Below are 17,844 nucleotides of genomic sequence, written 5' to 3'. Positions count from 1 at the left end.
TTGGGGAAATCTCTCATCTCTAAGCCTCAGTTCCCTCACAGCCAAATGGGGTGATGACTATTCAGTGCAAGATTTCCCTGAGATAATGGAGGTGAAGCTCTTGGCAAACTTTGAAATCTGTGCAAATTTGAGGAAAAATAATTATGTTCACCTTTATTAAATATTACATCATATTGTTTAACTTTCACAACAATGCTCTCCAGAAGAACTCTTTTTATTTTTATTTTCACAAGAGGCTTAGAAAAGAATAGTGACTTGATGAGGAAACTATATAGTAATATATATACAAATATATAATAAATTATATAGTTATATATATATATAGATAAATACATTACAAATCTTGGACTTCCTGGTAAAGAATCCACCTGCAATGTGGGAGACCTGGGTTTGATCCCTGGGTTGGGAAGACTCCCTGGAGAAGGACATGGCAACCCGTTCCAGTGTTCTTGCTTGGAGAATCCCCATGGACAGAAGAGCCTGGTGGGCTGCAGTCCATGGGGTTGCAAAGAGTTGGACATGAAAGAGTGACTAAGCATAAAACACACACAAATACACTGCAAATTGTATGGTTATATATATATATATATATATATATATATATATATATATATATATATATATATGGGCTTCCCTGGTGGCTCAGTGGTAAAGAATCTGCCTGCTAATGCAGGAGACCTGGGTTCTATCCCTGGGTCGGGAAGATCCCCTGGAGAAGGCAATGGCTGCACACTCCAGTATTCTTGCCTGGGAAATCCCATGGACAGAGGAGCCTGATGGGCTGCAGTCCCCTGGGTTGCAAAAAGGGTTGGACTTGGCTTAGCAACTAAACAACAACAAACTATATATAAAAAGTAGTGTCTGAACAAGATTTTAGGGTGGTTCTTCTCCCAAATCATCACAGACCCTGGAGAGAGGGTGTGAGGGATTTTGAGTGGCATGTCTGTCTGCTTGGATCCAGGGTCTGAGGACTGGTGGCTTTGGAGAGGGAGCTGGCTCCCCGAGTGCTGGGGACTAACAGCCCATGGGGGACTGAGGTGGTTGCCGTCTGCCAGCTCTGAATTCTGCCCGCAAACACTCTTCCTGCTTCTCCCGGGATTGCTATGGAAACCTGGACAAAGCCTTTCTCTCCGTGCTCAGCTTTACTGGGTGTTTTCCCTCCTGGCCTCAAAGCTTACAAATCATTCTTTCCTGCATGCAGATCAGGTGGTTCTCCTGGGCCCTGTCTGGGCAGGGTGACTGACAAGTCAATTTGGTCAGACAGTTGCTTGTGCTGTTTTCCTACTGAAACGAGCTCTTTATTTGGGTTCCTGGTGAACTGGGTTTGAGCTGGGACTGGGACCAGGAAGGCTGAGGAGGGGATCCCCAGAGGGCCTTCTTTTTTCCAGGAGACACTGAGAGAAAGGTGGGAATCTAAACCCCCAGGTCTGGAACAGGGAGCTGGAGGTATGCTGAGATGGGGCTGGTGACATCATTCCCATTTTACAGATGACTCCTAGGCATCAGGGAGCTGAGTTGCTTTACCCAAAACCACAAGACTTGAGTGGCAGAACCAGGACTCCACTTGAAGTCTTGGCATTGAGCATGCCATTCTTTCTGCTGCTTAAGGCAAGGGAGAAATGAAAGTGGCCTTTGTCCGATTTGGGTATTTCCCGCCTTGTGATGGGGAAGGAAAAGGCTAATGTTGCACATCTGAGGCTGATGTTGCCTAAGGAACCAAGTGGGAATCTCTTCTCACAAGAACTCATGACAAATCTGCAAATGACTTGACCTAGGACTCTGGGCTGTCCCCAAATGCAACCTGGGCTTCCCAAGTGGCTCAGTTGTAAAGAATCTGCCAACCAATGCAGGAAACAGAGGGGATGCAGGTTCAAATCCTGGGTCGGGAACATCCCCTGGAGTAGGAAATGGCAACTCCCTCCAGTATTCTTGCCTGGAGGATCCCATGAACAGAGGTAGACCACAGTCCATCGGGTCACAAAGAGTCGGATACCACTGAGCACGAATGCTCGAATGCACAAATGAACAAATGCAGCCTCCCTCGAAGGCCCTTCCACAACTTCAACTTGCCCATCCAGCTGACAGTGAGCTCACTTCTCAAAAGGTGCAGCTGAGGCAGAGAGAAGAGAGCATGTGATTTCTATCTCACTTCTGGCACTTCCTGGCTGTGTGACCTTGTGCAAGTCACCAAGCCTCTCTGAGCTTCAGCTGCTCTGTTTGTGCAATGCAGAGGACCATTATTGCTCTGCCTGCTTATCTGGGTAGTTACAAGGATATAAAGGGATCAGAAAAGGGAACACATTTTGTAAGCCCACAGGGCTATCCAAGTGTCTATACAGGAGCAATGAAACTCTGAAGTTCCCAGATTCCCAGGCCCAGAGACAAGGCTGCTATTTCAAGGCCAGGTTCTTGGAGTTGGAGAGCACAGCCTCAGGGTTTGCAACCATTCAATGGCTGTATTGGTGCTTCTTCCTTTAAGGGGCCATGGGGCCAGCCAGGAATTAGGGATGTGTGTTTGGTGACGTCTCAGCCATCAGACCTGCCATCTGCTTATCAGCAGGAGAGACTGGTCGTTGTGACACAGAGGAGCCAGCAGAGCGTAGTCACCAAAGGAGGGGGTGGTGATGTACACTGGGGCTGGAACTAAAAGGCAGCTTGACTTCTTTGGCCACGGCCAAGCGCATGTGCTTTTAGTCAGGTAGGGCCACAGGTAATAGCTACTTAATGAGCAGGACTAGGTGGTAATGAAGGTGGCCAAGTTTGCAAAGTCAGGTCCCCATCTACTGTGGGCAGAAATGGGAACAGGGATGTGGGACTCAGCGCTTACCCCCTTCCCCTCCCTGCAAAGCCCTCCTCTTACTTCATACAGGCCCTCAGATTCTGCAGCAAGCTTGGTTAGAGGCCAGGTGCCAAGATCAAGCCTGACTTGAGGCTGGAGATGTCCTATAGTTCCAGACTCCTGCTGTGAACTCAGCATTGATGTTGCTATCAGCTTATCAGACCCTGAAGCTCAGGCCAAGTTATGCAAACACACCTCAGCCTCCACCCAGAAATTCAGACCTTCCCCTTTTTCCACCTCCCACCCTAGATGTCCTTGTTCCCCTTTCCAACATCTGGGGCCATTCCCAGCTCCTTAGGCCCTAAGGAGGCTGGGTGTCCTCTGGGTTGAAACCAGATGGTTTCCCTCTGCAGACTGAAACCATCCTTGTCCTTGCTGGCTGCTCCCATCCTTGGACTCCAGTCCCATGTTGGTGCCTGTGGACTCAGGAGCAGGAAACAAAGTCAAGTACACTGAGGACCTGTTTAACTCCTGGCCCTTTAAACTTCACAACAGATGGATGAATTGAGTTCTAATTATTCCCATTTTACAGAGGAGGAAACTGAGGCTCAGAAAATCTAAGTATCATGAATGGTGGAGATAAGATCCCAACCTACATCCATGGGGTTCCAAAGGCTGTGATGGGTTCTGGCGGATTCACCAAACTGCCCTTATTCCCAGGGGGTGATCTGGTCCCTTCGTGGTGCATTTCCTGTCCTGGACATCTCCCTTTAGTGCCTTCTCCTTGCGATGCTGACGTTCAGTGTGTGGCAGCATCACCCACGGGGATCCACTTCAGGCCAGTTCTGTGACCAAGTTTTAGATGTTCTTTATGGAAGCTTAACCTTGAATTTGTCTTTCCACCCCTCTTAGTCATTCTGTGCAGTCTTAATATGAAAGAAGACTCAGAGACAAAACATTAAGGAAAGAAAAAGCTGCCTTGTAAAGAAGTTCAACAGAGTCAGAATTCATAAGGAAAAAAACACAACAGGAATTTAAATAAAAAACCCAGGGCAAAGCTACCAAGGTTGCTGCGTTAGAGTGAATCCTTTCATAGTGGACTGAAGGAGGGCATGGCAACCCACTCCAGTATTCTTGCCCAGAGAATCCCCATGGACAGAAGTGCCTGCTGGGCTATAGTCCATGGGGTCACAAAGAGGCAGACACAATTGAGCAACAAAGCACACATTCATGGTGGAAGCAGCCATTTGCACCTCAAAGCTCATGATAAAGTTTTAGATATCAGAGCTGCGAAAATCAGGCATAAAGTTTTTTGTTGTTGTTTGTTTTTGGTTATGTGCTTAGCCTGTTACGGGAAAGGCTTGAGATTTTGTTTGTTTGGGAGGCCAGAACTAGATAGGCTTTGCTCTTATTTTTGGTTCATTCCAGCCCAGGTCCTCTGAGCCCCCAGACACAGGCAGGAAGGGTTGAGGCCATTCTGGTGTCACCCTGAAGGATTCATGGCAAATCTTCCAGGTTGCTTGTCTGGTTCTGCCCTCATGTGCTAAATGGTGCAAATATTAATAATGGTAATCATTAGAGGCCAAGCATGGTGCTAATTGCTTTGTGTGCAGCGTCACATTAATTTCCTAACAGCTCTGAGAGGTGGGTTTCATCTTAAGGATGAGTAAACCGAGGAACAGAGAGGCTAAATGACTTGCTTAATGAGTGTTCATGGAGCCAAGAGTTAAGGTTCTTTTTCTTTTTTAATTATTTATTAACTTATTTTTGGCTGTGCTGGGTCTTTGTGGCTATGCGGGCCTTTCTCTAGCTGCGGTGAGTGGGGGCTGCTCTCTACTTGGCGGTGCATGGGCTTCTCTTGATGCTGAGTATGTGGCTCGTGGGCTCAGTAGCTGCAATTCACAGGCTCTAGAGCACAGTCTCAATAGTTGTGGTGCACGGGCTTATTTGCTCCTGAGTCTCCTGTGGCTCCTGCATTGGAAGGTGGATTCCTCACCACTGAGCCACCAGGGAAGTCCTTGAGGTTCGTTTTGTCTGAAATCAGAATTTGTTCTCTGAACCAGACATGTGCTGCCTTATTCACTGAGCTCAGTTCACTTACTTGGCTGATGCAGCCCTGTGGCAGTTCCTTGGCCAAAAAGGGGCCCCCTGGTGGCGTGGGGGATGGGATGGAGCAACACCTAAGGGCCTGTCAGCTGTTGATGTCAACTCTCCTGCTCCTGACGGTCTCATCTTCCAAGCATCCTCTGACTCTTGGCTCCCTGGATTAAGGATCCAGGCTTTCGGTGCCCATGTTTCTCTGGACAGATGGTGCTGCCTGTTTGAATCCTTGGTCCTCTCTGGGCTGCCTTCACTCCTGGCCACCCTTCTCAGCACTGAGGCTCTGATTTTGAGATTCTGAGCAGCAGAATCCCCTGGCTCAACTGGATGGGTTACATGGAAAGACGCAGGTGGAGAGTCTCTGCACATTAGCACATGAAGAATGATACCTTCCCAGAAAGGAAAACATCTCCTGTTTTCTTCCAGTAAATCAAGGCTGGAAGGTGCATTTGTTTAATGGGCTCTCTCCACAGCTAATCCAATTTGGTAAGTAACTTGGGGGTGGGGAAAGATGCTGACCCGACACTTTAGAGAGTGAACTCAGAGCAAGGGGCTTGAGCAACAATCCTGTAGGACTGGAAGCAGGAGAAGGGGCAGAGAATCTATCTGTGGGGCCTGGGGCTCCTGTGTCTCCTGCTGTTATACACATAAACACACATACGCACAGGCACACCCACACACTTAATATGTTGGTGCTGCGTTGTCTTTCCCTTCTGACTCTCTGCTGTATGTCTTTCTGCCTGTCCATCCTTTCCAGCTGGAACCACAGCTGGAGAGGATCTGGAGGCCAGACCCACATATCATGGTGGACAAGTAATGAGCATGTTGGGATGGGCGAGTGTTCAGACCAAAAGAAGAGGAGTATGGTGGAGAGAATAATGGCTCCTCCCACAAATGCCTACATCCCAACCCCAGAACCTGTGTACACAGTAAGACAGACTTTTTAAACGTGATTAAGTTAAGAATCTTGAAATGAGATTACCCTGGATTATCTGGAAGGGCCTGATGTAATCACATGAGTCACTGTAAGAGGGAGGCAGGAGGGTGAGACTCAGAAAGAAGATGCAAAGAGGGAGCACGTGGCTGAGTGATGTGCTTTGAAGACAGAGGAAGGAGGCTGTGAGCACACTCAGAAATAACATTTAATCTGGGTGCCCGTGGCCAGTCAAGGTACCATGTGACAACCATCACAGAGGTCTTGGTTAGATAACAGTCACAGAGTGGGGCTGCAGGGTTGATCCAGACCATAGACACCTTTGACTTGTACTGAGTTTATAAGAACATTTGGACCAACATTTAAAAATCATTAGATTTCACATGTAAATCTTTTTAAAAGCTTAAACCTGATTAAAAAAAAAACTTTTAATTTTATATTGGAGAGTAGCTGATTAACAATGTGGTGATAACTTCAAGTGAACAATGATGGGACTCAGCCATGCAAATACATGTATCCATTCTCCCCCATACCCCCCACCCATCCCAGCTGCCACATAACACTGAGCAGAGTTCCCTTTGCTCTACAGTAGGTCCTTGTTGGCTTTCCATTTTATATAGAGCAGCACATACATCACTTGCAAAGCTCAAGTTCTGAGTTCTCTGAACATCTGAGATGACCTGGCAACACTGGACCTGTACTCTTGTCACTAGTCTCTGGGCCAGTTCTGGCTGGAGGTGGGACATTCCCAGGGGAGGTGGGGCCTAGAGCCGTGGAGATGGGGCCACTGTCGCCCCAAATGGGCAGCATAGGCTTTTCAGACCCAGGATGAGGGAACTGTCTGAGTCAGCTCCTCGCAGCGCCTGGGCTCCAGATACAGTCTGACAAGTGCCGACTGCAGCGGGACTCTTAGCCACATCGATCCGGACACTAAACTCCTATTAATGTAGTCAGAGGAGGCAATTGCTTTCTTGGCAGCCACGCGGCTGACGGCTGCACAGAAGTTACAGTCAGTCGGAGGCCCTCGGGCAGCCTGCAGGAGAGGCTGTGGGCCTGAGACTTCTGTGTCTGGGTGTTAAACCTTCCAGCAGGCTCTGCACTGTGACCCTGCCAGCGAGGGCTGAAATGTCAGCTGCCTTCAGTGCTGTCGCCCCTGCCATGGACCTAACCCCCACACCAAAGGGCGCAGGACCCCAGGTGGTGGGCTGAGAGTCTGCCACCTGCCCTCACCTTGGTCCAGAGGCCCCACCCCCTGTCACTGTGAGACTCACTTCCTTGGTTTCCTTACTTTTCCAGGGGTCAGCACATTCTGGACCCCCAGAGTGACCTGGTTTGAATTACTTCCTGACTTACTCTGCTCAGGCTCACTCAAATGGACATGATTTTAGGTCTGCTCTCTGGATCTATGCATCTTGATTGGGGCTAAAATCCACCCTTAAAGGAAGACATCCCTGAATATTCATTGGAAGGACTGGTACTAAAGCTGAAGCTGCATTTCTTTGGCCACCTGATGCGAAGAGCTGACTGACTGGAAAAGACCCTGATGGATGGCATCACTGATTAAATGGACATGAGTCTGAGCAAACTCTGGGAGATAGTGCAAACTCTGGGAGATAGTGAAGGACAGTGAAGCCCGGTGTGCTGTAGTCCATGGGGTCACAAAGAGTCAGACATGACTGAGTGACTGGACAAAAGTCACCCCTTTGCTCTGGCTATATGGGCTCTGATACTGGCCGGGACCCCTCTCCAGGCCCAGACGCACCCTCTCCCATCACCGAGGTCTGTCTATTCCACCTTCCTGATATCTCTTGAGCTTGTTTGTTTCTCTCATTCTAGTACCACTCCTCCAGTCCAAACTATCACCTTCTCTCACCTGGATGATTACCTGGCCCCTGCCTGGGCTCTCTGCCTGTAGGTTTTGCTCTTTCAGCCTGTTCTGTAGCAGCAGCCAGAGAATTACAGGTGTAAAGAGAACCTGGCCGTGGTAACTCTGTTCAGAATTCTTCAGTGGATTGCCCTAATTTCTGGAGAAAGCTGGGATGCTGGGCATGACTTGGTCTCTGCTCCCTCCTCCAGTCTCATGGCTCAGTAGCACCACCCCCATGGTTAAAAATGTGACTTGGGGCAAATTTCTTACCCTCTCTGGGCTTTTGTTTCATGGTACCTAATCCTCAGGGCTGTTGTAAGGATTCCTCTCTCATTCCTTTGAGGCTTGTGAGGGGCAGGGGCCCAGCTTCTCCATGGGGGCTTGCTGGCTGCTCAGCACTGACCTTGTTTGTCCACAGAAGCCCTGAAAGTGGGATCTTTGAATAGAAAAGACCACCAAGATTCCAGACTTTCGAAAGTCCGTCATGAGTCAGGCGCTTGAGCAGGGCAGTGAAACCCTTTCTATCCTCGCTAACTGGACAATTGCCTCATGTCACTGATGTGTACTATTATTTCCTCTGCTATAATGCACGTCTTTTTAAAAGAAAATTAGGATCTGTCAAGCATCATTACAGCATGAACCCAGCAAAGGGGCAGCCAACCGTTGCACATCAAGCACCCATCCCCAAGGAGACAGTCCCCCAAGGGGAGCAATTGTCTAGGGCCAGGTCATCACTGATGCTCTGGAGGATAACTCCAAGCAGAGGTGTCCCCTCCGGGGTGTCTCCCCTCCCCCTTGGTCCCTGGCAGCTGTCCCACTCATGGAGTGGGAAGGATTTGATACAGTTCTCTGGCTTGAGGAGCGAAATCCACTTCTGAAAGTGCTTGGAGTCTCCTGACTGCCCCACAGCTGCGGTACATGCATACTAAGTCACTTCAGTATTGCCCGACTCTTTGCGACCCCATGGACTGTAGCCTGCCAGGCTCCTCTATTTGTGAGATTTCCCAGGAAAGAATACTGGAAAGTGTAGCCATGGCTCCTTAAGAGGATCTTCCTGACCCAGGGATCGAACCCAAGTCTTTTATGTCTCCTGCATTGGAAAGTGGGATTTTTACCACTGAGCCACCCCATAGCTGCAGAAACTTGTCCAAATGAGAAAGATGGGAGAACAGGTAAGGCACCATGACGGGAATGGCTCCTTCTAGTAGTCCCATCTTTTCGTGCCTTGTGACACTATGGAGTCATCACTCAATCTTTAAGAGGGAAGCCCCTTTCAGAGATGAGGAAACTGAGTCTTGGAAATAGTCTAGCCTGGAACTGGTGAGTCTGACCCCAAAGCTCCATAGGTGGTGGTGCCTGCTTGCTTTCTGTGGGTCTGTGAAATGTGGGCGAAGGAAGGCCAGCAATGCAGGGGGATTTGGCTTTTATCTACATCAGATGGAGCCAGCCTAGGACTGCTGTGGGACTGGCCAGTCACTCAGACACAGTTTTGATTTTTCATGGTACTGGCTGGTTGCTGGCAGGAGCCACTCTTTCCATGGTCTGAATAGATGTGACATAGGACAGTTCTCTAGTGGTGGGTGAAAGATGGCAGATCAGGGCTTCCCCGGTGGTCCAGTGGTTAAGAATCCACCTTCCAATGCAAGGGGTGTGGGTTCGATCCCTGGTCGGGGAACTAAGGTCATACATGTTGTGAAGTGCAGCCAAGAAAAAGAAAAAAGGTGGTAGTTTAGATGCTGTGTCCCATCGGGTCTCCTAACTGGCCAAGAGATCCCATAAAACCTGACACTGTGGTCCAGTGTGGGCCCTGCCCTGCTCCGTGCTCTTCTTGCCTGCCTTCTCCTTCATCTTCATCTCCCCTCCCTGCAGCTTCTCACTAGCCAGCACATGGGACTGGGAGAAAAAGAGAGCCAGCCTCACATGTGAGGAAATAAATGCTGAGCTGTGACAATCCTGCCTGCTTTAGAAAGAGAGGTTTTATGTAGTTTTTGGCATTTACAAATCCTTTGTGAAAAGGTCACCCTGTTCTTGGAATCTTTTATTAATGCTGAAGACTGGCCCCGGAAATGTCATGTCTTTTTACCGAGATATTTACTCAAAAAAGTATGACTAAGCATCTGAAATTCTATCAGGAGCTCAACCTGAATCAGGCTGAGAATCTGCAGGGGACAAGTGGGTCCTGGTTACTCTGGAGCAGTGGGGTGGAGGGAGTCCCCCTCCCCACCCCGAGCCCGAGTGAAGGGAAGGAGGGATGGACAGAGGCCACACACCCTGGGCATCTGCTGTCCCTTCTCCCAGTCGTCCAAGCTCCTTAGTATCTCCTGAGGGTCAGAGCTGGAAGGGATCTTTGTGTGTACAGTTCAGCACCCTCATCTTACAGGTGTGGAGACTGAGGCCCAGAGAGGAGAAGATAACTGTGGGGACCCCCATGAAGTTAGGGGCAAAGTAGAGACTTAAGACCAGGTGTCTGGAGTCCTGTGTCAGTCTCTCTCCCTGACACCGAGCCGTGGTCCAGACTCATCCTCATGCTGAGCCTGGAAAGAGGGAAGAAAGTAAGCTTCTCTCTTTGGGTCTGAGGTGCTAGTTCCTGCATCCAGGGGCCAGGGGAATGCAGTGTAGGGGGAGATATGGGCAAGGGTGGCCCTACTATGTGCCCCACTTCCCCTCCCTGTGACACACAAGGAGAAGTGCATAGACCAGCTGTCCTCACACATCAGCAGGCATTCGAATCACTGACGGGGCTTATAAAGCTGTGGAGGCCTGGCCCCATGCCCCGAGGTTCTGACTCAGTAGGTCTGGGATGGGACCCGACAACCAGTGCTTCTAAGATATTCCTGCTGCCGCTCAGAAGGACATAGCTTGCATCTGTCAACACCTGCTGCTGTTGTCCACCTGGTGTGTGCTCACGCTATGTCTTTTGCTGCAGCTGTGCCCACCTGCGTTTGGTGTGGGTTTGGTATGAAACGAGGGATGGAAAGTATCAGTAGGAGTTGGGTGGTTGGGTGGAGTGGAATCCCCCAGATCATGGACCAGGCATGCCCAGGTGGCCAACTCTCCCACCCCCTTAGATGACAAGGGATACCTCTTCTAGGATGGGGAGAAGGAGCTTTGCCATGTGGTAGTTACCCAAGCATGCTTGCACCAAGGTGCTGAAGTTGGAGGAGAGGTACCGGAGTTGAGAGCTTTCTTGATCTGGAGCTTGGTATCAAAGCTCAAGTTCACATTCTGCCCCCCCTTCTTCTGCTGTGTGACCTTGTGGAGTACTTTACCTATGAAGTCCTGGTCTTCTCATCTGTAAAATGGGACTGAGGAAGATGTCTCTACTACCACTGGGATTGTTTTGGTAAGAGGAGGCAATGGATGTGAAATCCACAGGTAAACAGTAGGCTATGTACATATACACACTAGTTATTATTATTATTTTAACTTTGAAAGGAAATCATGTTTTAGGTTTCTTTTATTTTCATCCTTGTGTTTAGAGAACTCAGATTAAAAAAAAAATTGGATTACATGAGGCAAAGTCCAAACTTCAGCCGTTACATCAACTTTGATTATTTGGAATTACTTTTGTTTTGGAATACACGACAAATGAAAATTGTCTGTTTATGGTGTCCAGCATGATTTTAAACATTTTTTCATGTTGTGGCTGTGCTGTAAGCCATGTGAGATCTTAGTTCCCCTCCCAGGGATGGACACTGCACCCACTGTGTTGGAAGTACGCAGCCCTAACCCCTGGACCAGCAGGAAGTTCCTACAACGTGATGCTTTGATATACACATATACTGTGAAATGTTTACCACAAGCAAAGTAACACATCCATCACCTCACATAGTTACTGTTTTGAGGGGAGGATAAAAACCATCAAGATGTACTCTCCTAGCAACGTCAAGGATATAGCACAGTGTTGTGAACTACTATACATTAGATCTCCATAACTTACCCATCCCGCATACCTGAAACTTTGTACCCTTTAACCTACATCTTCCCTATTTTCCTGGTCCCTTAGCTCTTGAAACTGCCATTCTACTCTCTGCTTCTAAGAGTTAAACCTTTTTACATTCCATATATAAGTGAGATCAGGCAGCGTTTGTCTTGCTGTGTCTGGCTTTTTCACTTAGCATGGTAGATTTAGCCATGTTGTCACAAATGACAAGATTTCCTTATTTTTTAAGGCCGGACAAATATTCTGTTGTATATGTACACCCCCTTTTCTTTATTCATTTGTCAATGGACACTTAGACTGTTTCTGAGTCTTGGCTATTATGCAGTGAACACGGGAATTCAGCTATCTTTCTGAGATAGTGGTTTGGCTTCCTTTGGATACATACCCAGAAGTGGAATTGCTGGATCATATGGAAGTTCTAGTTTTAGCTTTTAGAGGAACCTTCATTCTGGTTTCCATAAAGACTGTACTAATTTATATTCCCACCAACAGGACACATTCTTCCCATCCTGGCCAACTCTTAATTTTTTTGTCTTTTTGATAAAAGCCATTCTAGCAGGTGTCACACCAACTTTAGCCAAGACTCCAGTCAACATGAAAGATGGGGGCTAATTCATTCTTTTAGGTTTTAGAAATGTCGACATTTGCTGGTTTGGGACAACACAACCCACATTTCCTCTTTGAGGCTGAATGTTTATAATTTCTCATGAATGTTTCATACCCCTCAGAGTTGGACTTTGTAAACCTTGCCGAAATACACCAGACAACTCACTGGCACAGAGTTAACTGCATTTTTTGGTGTGCCAGCTGTGTCATGGAGCTTCAAGAACAAGATTTCATCTTTGAAGGTAGGCTACCATATTCCCACTTTGGAGGTGAGGAAACTGAGGCCCACAGTTGTTGTCTCTTGACAAAGGCAGTGATTTAGTAAGTGGCAGAGTCCTTAGCTTTTGATTGTACCCTCGGCTTCTCATAAGGGCCATGAAAATACACTGTAAACCGTGCTGCATTGAACAACAGTAAGGGACTGTTATTACATTATCCCACCATCGATTTTTAGTGCTCAGAGTAATTTTCTTGAGCTTTTTATTTTCCTAGTTGAACAAATATCCAGCCACTTGTGCATATCGACAGCAGCAGCACTGCCTACGTGGCCCCTGCAACGTCCTGCAGTGCTGATAACACATCCTCAGCCCCCAGTGACCACAGGCAAGACGGGGACAAAGAAAAGAGGGCTTTATGAGTCTTCTCCATCCTTTGTCCATCAGCCTATTGCCTGGGAAAATTCCAAGCTTGTTTCCCACCCCCCAACTCCAAACCACTTTGTTGCACCAGCGTAATTTCTTACGATAACATTAACATATCATTGGAGCTCATTACCTTTGGTGTAATAGTTCCCTATTGAACTGTGTCAGACTAATTATGTCAGTTCCTTTTCATTCCAGTTTAGTGCTTCTCCAGAGAGTCGCAGTGCAGCACCGGTAATAATGATTAAACTGCTGTCTAATGCTCCACTGGACGTCCAAACCAAACGGGAAAATTTCTTGCCGAAGATGGGACTTGTAGTGGCCCTTGTACTTGATGCAGTTTGGTGTTTTAAAAGCCATTAGCTGGTGGACATTTCCCTAAGATGGTGGAGGGCTAATAGTGTTTCTTGGGGGTTGGGGAAAAAAAGCTAATCAGGGAGAGAAACAGCTCAGCCAGTGACAGCAGTGGCTGAGAGGTAACCCAGGAGCATTCTGGTCGCCTCTGAGCCCTTAAGTTCTGATCCGGTCCATCTGGATCGAAGATTTGCCACTCAGCTGGCAGAGGTGGGTGCGCGGGAAGAGGCCAGGGTAATGAATCAGGACAAGCCAATATCAAATGCTTAAAGCTCTGTTGCTAGTGTCAGACGAAAGAACCCAGGGAAGATGAATGAAAATGAAGTCACTTTCACCTTCCCTGTCATCTCAGACAGAGCTCTTTGCTCCAGTCTAGATCGAACGTGCTTTTGTCTTTTTGCATAAAGGGCAGGGAGGCTGTCTCCTGCTCTCAAAAGCATAGAGACAGAGGTTGATGTTCCTCATAGCTTAATGGGATGCCAACCTATTCTGAGCACCGTTCTTTTATTTTTTAAAAAAATTTTATTGAAGTATAGCTGATTTACAATATTGTGTTAATTCCTGCTGTGTAGCAAAGTGATTCAGATACACCACACATATTTACTGTTTTTCATTATGGTATTGCTGCTGCTGCTGCTAAGCAGCTTCAACTGTGCTCAGACTCTGTGCGACCCCAGAGACGGCAGTCCACCAGGCTCCCCCGTCCCTGGGATTCTCCAGGCAAGAACACTGGAGCGGGTTGCCATTGCCTTCTCCAATGCATGAAAGTGAAAAGTGAAAGTGAAGTTGCTCAGTACTGTCCGACTCTTCGAGACCTCATGAACGGCAGCCAACCAGGCTCCTCCTCCCCTCTATGGGATTTTCCAGGCAAGAGTACTGGAATGGGTTCCCATTGCCTTCTCCGTTACACAATATCAAATGTAGTTTACCATGAACTCCTGTTCTTGGTAATTCTTAATGATCCTAATAATAACAACTAGCCATCAGCTAAGTGATCACTTTGAGTCAGGAATTGGGTTAAGGGCTTCATGTCTCCTGGCTCTTTTAATCGACAAAATAACCTGATGAGGGACCATGGTGCAAGGAGAATAAGTAACTTGCTTAAGGTCACTTGCCAGAACCCCCATAACTGATCCCCAAGCCTGTTCATTCCGTCAACCCCTATGGTTGGGGTTGACTCCAGCCTTGAGCTGTGTCTCTCAGATGTGTTTGGAGCATCACCGACAGTCTTGGCTTTCTTGGGGCTGAGAGCTCCAGCTCAATTTCAGTTCAGGGTGATCCATTCTATAACTGGGCAAGGGCTGTGAGAACACCTTCATTTCCAAGTATTTATTTGAGTGCCTCTATGCGCCAGGCTCTGCTGGGTCCTAGGATGCCAGGGTCCACAAAGCTGCTACAGACCTTGCTTTCATGAAGGCTTCAGTCCAGATGGGAAAATGTAATCTTTACTTAGTATTTATTAAGCTCTTCCTGGGGGCCAACCTCTGTGCTAAGTGCTTTTATATAAGTCAATGTATTTAATCCTCATAGTAGCCCTCTGTCACTCCTACAGGTGAGAAAATGAAGCCTTGGAGAGTTCTGCCATTGGCTCAAGGTCACTGCTTCTAACCACCACATTCAACCACAGACAGACCTGATCTATTCTTGGAGGTTAGTATAATGGGGTATATAGAATTTCCCCCTTGAGGTCACCTTATTCTAAGAGGAACAGATCTTTGAGACTCTCAAGCCTCCTATGGCACCTAGGGGCCTGATACCAGCTGGGCACATTATATCCATATGGACTCTGCTGCCAAATTGGCTAAAATGGGAGGGAAGACACAGAAGCTCTGGTTCAATACCATGAGAGATAGCAGAGAAAACTGTGATGTCTTCCCAGCAAGGCTTTAGCTCGAGGAGGGGCATACATGCCACGCCCTGTCCCAGTGGGCCATGTGCCATGCCACTGCTGCTCAAGAAACACCAGCTGATGCTCATGGAACTTTGGGGATATGGGTGCGATAGAAAGCGTCTCTTGATCTTGCCATTAGCCAGTGAGGTAAGCATCACTATCAATATATGTGGACGAGGAAACTGAGGCTGGCGAAGTTGGCAACTTGGCCAAAATCAAAGAACCAGTAAGCGGCAGAGGAAGGATTTGGACTTGGGTCTGACTTCAGTGTTCAAACTACACCCCGCCCCCACCATGCTGTCTCACAAAGCAAGGCCTCCATACTTTGTGCTGTGTCCCTTCTCAAGCCATCTTGACCATTCCATCCTTCAAATCCAAATGCTGCCGTGATTACTCATTCATAGCTACTCAAAAGCAGGATACAGCATGCTTGGGGCTGGTGCATGGGGATGACCCAGAGAGATGTTATGGGGAGGGAGGTGGGAGGGGGGTTCATGTTTGGAAACGCATGTAAGAATTAAAGATTTTAAAATTTAAAAAATAAAAAACTAAAAAAAAAAAGTAATAAAAAAAGAAAAAAAAATGAAAACAGACATTCACTAAAAGACTTGTTTGCACATGTTCACAGCAGTATCATTTATAACATCCAAACATATGGAAACAACCTCAATGTCCATCAAAGGCTAAGCAAAATGTGGTATATCCATATGACAGTACACCATGATGTTTAAAAGAAATAAAGCAATGATACATGCTACAACATGCATGAATCTCAAACATATTTTGCTAAGTGAAAGAAACCACATAGAAAACCATACATATTGTATGATGCCATGTACATGAAATGTTCAGAACAGGCACATCTAAAGCGTTATAAGTACAATATGGCTGTCTAGATGGGGAAACAGTGGCTGACTTTACTTTTTTGGGCTCCAAAATCACTGCAGATAGCGATTGCAGCCATGAAATTAAAAGATGCTTACTCCTTGGAAGGAAAGTTATGACCAACCTAGAAAGCATATTAAAAAGCAGAGACATTGCTTTGTCAAAAAAGGTCCATCTAGTCGAGGCTATGGACTAAGTCTTCCAGTAGTCATGTATGGATGTGAGAGTTGGACTATAAAGAAAACTGAGAGCTGAAGAATCGATGCTTTTGAACTGTGGTGTTGGAGAAGACTCTTGAGAGTCCCTTGGACTGCAAGAAGAGCCAACCAGTCCATCCTAAAGGAGATCAGTCCTGAGTGTTCATTGGAAAGACTGATGTTGAAGCTGAAACTCCAATACTTTGGCCACCTGATATGAAGAGCTGACTCATTTGAAAAGACCCCAGTGCTGGGAAAGATTGAGGGCAGGAGGAGAAGGGGACGACAGAGGATGAGATGGTTGGATGGCATCACAGACTCAATGGACATGAGTTTGGGTAAACTCCGGGAGTTGGTGATGGACAGGGAGGCCTGGCGTGCTGTGGTTCATGGGGTCACAAAGAGTCAGACACGACTGAGCAACTGAACTGACTGAATTGAGGGTGTAGGGGGGGTGGGGAACATGAGAGTTTCTGATAATTCACACATTATGTATGTTTGCAGGGATGGCTACGGTCTAAAATTAGGTTTTGGTGATGGCTGCATAACTTTGTAAATAGAGAATGGCAGCTTCAGAAAAGCAAATTTTTATGGTATGGCAGTTATATCTTCATAAAGTTTAAAAAATTGAAAGAGAAAAATACCTTGAAACTTCTGGACAAGATGAGCTGAAGGGCCCTCCCAGAGCTCACTGACTGAGCTTCCTGGGGCAAACCCCCTCCCTCCTGACTCCCCAGTCAATGCTCTTCCCACAAAGACAGGCTCTAGACCCTGAGCTGACCTGTTTTCTTTTTCTCCCAGGATTGAAGTGAGCCTTTTGCAGAGTTTCAATCTCTGGAGGGGTAAAGTCTAACTTCTTATTCTCCATCAAAGGCACAGAATCTGGGTCAGCAGAAAATGCACATATTTTTTCGGCAAGGAGTGAGGTCAAGGAGCAGGTGTCAGGCTGGCAAATTAAAAAGGAGGTCAGGAATGGCTGAGACACACCATCTGCCTCCTTGCTTGGGGCTGAGAAGGCACTTCTGTTCAGAACCTGTGCAGGTCAAGCAGGTGAGTACTATAGAGAACAGGTGAGAGGGCTGAGCTGGGAACGGGAGCATTCGCAAACCTGGGGCAGTGGAGGTTACTCCATAGTGGGGGCTGAGGGCAGCCAATCCCAGATCCGGGCTGGGCCGCTGAGAGTGGGGAGAGGCTGAGCGGAAGCTGGGGCAGGGCTGTCAGAAGGCAGAAGTGGGGAGAGCTGCTGATTTTGCCTCGGTTGGTTGAGAAAGACTTTTCTCCCTCTAGAAGGAATTACTCCCCTACCATCCACTCCCTGAAAACTTGTAATGGCAGCATAACTTCCAGAAAGTTGCACAAAACCATTAGTGTAGAGCTCCATGGAATGCACACAATGCCTGAGCTTGGGCTGCCGTAACAAAGAACCACAGACTGGGCGACTTAAACAACAGACATTGGTTTCTCTCTGGAAGCTGGAAATCTGAGCTCAGTGTGCTAGCCTGGTTGGATGCTGGTGATATCCTCTTCCTGGCTTGCAGATGGCCACCTTCCCGCTGTAGGTGTGTTTTTGGCTGTGCTGAGTATTGGTTGCGGTACATGGGCTCTTCGATCTTTGTTGCAGCATGCGGGATCTTTAGTTGTAGTACT

The sequence above is a fragment of the Ovis canadensis genome, chromosome 11 (assembly GCF_042477335.2).
Source record: "Ovis canadensis isolate MfBH-ARS-UI-01 breed Bighorn chromosome 11, ARS-UI_OviCan_v2, whole genome shotgun sequence".
NCBI classification, from domain to species: Eukaryota; Metazoa; Chordata; class Mammalia; order Artiodactyla; family Bovidae; genus Ovis; species Ovis canadensis.
The sequence above is the reverse complement of the archived record's forward strand: the minus strand, read 5'-3'. Positions refer to the sequence as shown.